The sequence below is a fragment of the Equus quagga genome, unplaced genomic scaffold (assembly GCF_021613505.1).
Source record: "Equus quagga isolate Etosha38 unplaced genomic scaffold, UCLA_HA_Equagga_1.0 202550_RagTag, whole genome shotgun sequence".
NCBI classification, from domain to species: domain Eukaryota; kingdom Metazoa; phylum Chordata; class Mammalia; order Perissodactyla; family Equidae; genus Equus; species Equus quagga.
Window position 1 is genome coordinate 1 of NW_025798590.1, and position 3015 is coordinate 3015.

At 49.5% G+C, this 3015-nt stretch overlaps 1 pseudogene; it reads left to right on the forward strand.

Annotated features, from left to right (window-relative positions):
- Positions 1-1050: 1050 nt before the first annotated feature.
- Positions 1051-2795, forward strand: LOC124233416 (calcium homeostasis modulator protein 6-like; annotated as a pseudogene).
- The last annotated feature ends 220 nt before the right edge of the window (positions 2796-3015 follow it).

The window sequence follows — 3015 nt, forward strand, 5'->3', positions numbered from 1 at the left end:
CCACTCCTCTGAGCCGGGCCCCACCCAAGAAGCGTTTCTCCACTCAGTATATGCTTATTTGCTGGCTCACCAAACAATTCTTCATAATCACCCTGGTGTTATGCTGCCCTAAAGCCTTGACCTTAGAAGAGATTCAGACACATCCTTGCTATTAATAGTAGCTGAAGACAGCCATATTGTTCCAGTTACAGTTTGTGACAGAGCGATGCTGCTTTGAGAAAACTGAAGGTGGAGGAAACAATATGGTAGTTAGACGTAGCTTCCGTGTGAACATTTTGGTTTAACTAGTATTTTTTTGAACAACCATATATACTCCCCTCTCCCCATTCACTTGGTGGTCACTGGGTAAGAATTTGACATCCTCCAGGTACGGACAGTGTCATGACACACTTGGAGGAGGAAAAGAGGTAGAAGTCAATACAATATATTCAGTCTAGCATCCTGTGGGAGATTAGGCAGGGGAGAGAACAGTCAGTGTGAATTAGGCTGGTGGTTCTGTCCAGAGGGGGACAGGAAGGGGACAGAACATCTTGGAGGCCCTAGAACTGGATCCTTTTTGTGTGTGACTGTTTGGTCTTACTAGGAGTTGGCTTAGCAATTAGGATGGCTGCAACAGAGGAAAATCTGGCTTTTTCCCAGTTTGCCCAGGTCAGAAGTATTCTTTCCATTGAGTGGCTGCATTGGGTCAGGAAGGGTAAGGAAACCAATTTTCCTTATGAGTTCGGTGGAAACAAAGGTAATAATGGAACAGAGTGGTGTATCCTCTGTCACAGTTCCTGAACTGGGGGAGAAAGGCCACCAGTGCGGAGGCCTCTGGAAAGGGGTGGGTACTGGGGAGGTCAATGGTGTGTGTTTGGGTCTGTTTGTCAGCCAGAGCCGGTTGGTTGAAATAAGAAAGCAAAGCTCACGAAGGCCATAAAGCCCATCCCTTTTCGGAAGCTACTTATTAGCAGAGTGCAAAGCCCCAGCCCCGAGTTCTCCCAAACCATTAGAGGAGCAGGGCAGCGAAGAGGCAGAAGCATCCGGACGGGTCCTTGACATCTGGGGTAGAAGGACCATGGACAAGCTTCCGGAGGTGCTAAAACTGTGCCCAAGTACTCCATTGTCCCGGGCTATGGCCTGGCCACCCTGCTGACAGCAGGCGGGGAGCGCCTCCTCTCCACCGTGGTGTTCCAGTGTCCCTGCAGCGCCACCTGGAACCTGCCCTACGGCCTGTCCTTCCTGCTGGGGCCGGCGCCGGAGCTCTTCCTCCTGACCTACGTGCTGAGCGCGCGCGCCTGGCCCTTGGTGACCCGCTGCTGCTGTACCCAGGGCGCCTGCGCCGGCTGCGCCGCGGAGCGGCGCGGGGCCCCTGGGAGGACTCAGCTCCCCGGGGCCGCCTTGGTCGCGTCCACACCTGGGTGGCCGTGGCGCTGCTCGGGGGCGCCTTCTACGAGTGCGGCGCCAGCGGGAGCACCCCTGTGGCACGTTTCCTGTGCGCTGGCCGCAACTCCAGCTTTGCGGCCCAGCTGCCGCTGGTGCCCTGCCGACTGAGCGAGGAGTCCGACGCGCAGGACCTCCTGAAGGAGCTCAGGGCCCAGTCGCAGGTCGGGCGCTGGCGCTCGCGCTGGGTGCGGTTGGGAGGAGAGGGCAGGGGCGGAGAGGTGCGGGCTTCTGAGGTGCGCACGGGGTGGGGTAGAAATCAGTGCCCTTTCTCTAGACAGGTGACACCAGAAGACAAAGTAGAATGGCTATTTGCATCTAGTCAGCAGACAGGCGAACATTTAAATAAAACGAATGAAGAAGAGAAGAGGCAGCCAATAGTGTCAGGCATCCACTCTGGGCCAGACAACGCTCTGGGCCGTCTAGGTCCGTCCTGCCTTATTCTCTTACGTCTTTATAGCGAACACACTGAGTCGAGGTCGTTGTGTGTCCAGCCGGAAGAAGGGTAGAAGAATCGTTACAATAAAATGGGTCTGCTTGGCTCTAAAGCCGTCATCCCCACAATGCTTCTGGGCTTGTAAAGCTCAGAGGTTCTTGAAAATGAATGCTTGTTTCATTGGATTTGCCCAAATCCCACGTTTTGAGTTCTAGAGGAGTGACACTAGGCTCTTCCCTGGGCCCTTGACATGACTTGGCAAATGACTGACTTGTCAAGCAAGCAGCTGTGCTGAGGGGTGCGGGAGGGTACTGTCGCTTCTTTCTCTTAACAGACAAAGACCCCAAACTGTTGCTTGTTCATCATCATAACTGTGGATAGTTCAAACTTTGAGGGTTTTAAAATTTCTTATAAGAAATGTGACTAAATTGCTATTTTGATGTGCTTTCCTATGGTGCTGGGCTGGATCCTGATAGGAGCTGTTATCATTGTCCTGCTGATTTTTGTACATGTCCAGGAATGTCGAGCTGCAGGTAGTTTCCTGCAGCTGAAATTTTGGAAAATCTATTTGGAAGAGGCGTGAAAGACCTTTAAAAAACAAGCCGAAAAGCTTGCAGCTGAATTGGCAGAAGAAAATGTTAAATGTCTCTTTGGGCTCTCACCTCCAGAGAAATACAACATTCCAAGCATTAAAAACCGGCAGCAAATTTCATCGCTATATACTTTAAAACCAAATGAGGAAGAGGACATCCTGTTGCAGACATGTGTTAAAACAAATGAGAAGAAGCATAGTAGCAACTCTTCTGAATGAGATGAAGTGGTTTCTGCTCTTGGCTGTGTAGATTTACCTTTATGGAGACCACTGCTGAGATATGACCTTATTAATGAATAAGAAAAAGAGTTCTTTTGAATTGCTGCTTCATTAAAAAAAAATAAACATTGATATTATTTATGACTGCTTTTGGCTTTTTTGGTCCTCCAAATTGTGGAAACAGAATACTAAATCAAATAAAAATTTAGAACTTTACCTCTTTATTATATTAATTATACAAAAAAGGAAGCAAGGTTAAATGATTTACTCAAAAGGACAAACTGGAACTGAATCAGAAGATTTATATCCCAGGTCGAGGGTCCTTTCCACCGAATAATAATGCTGC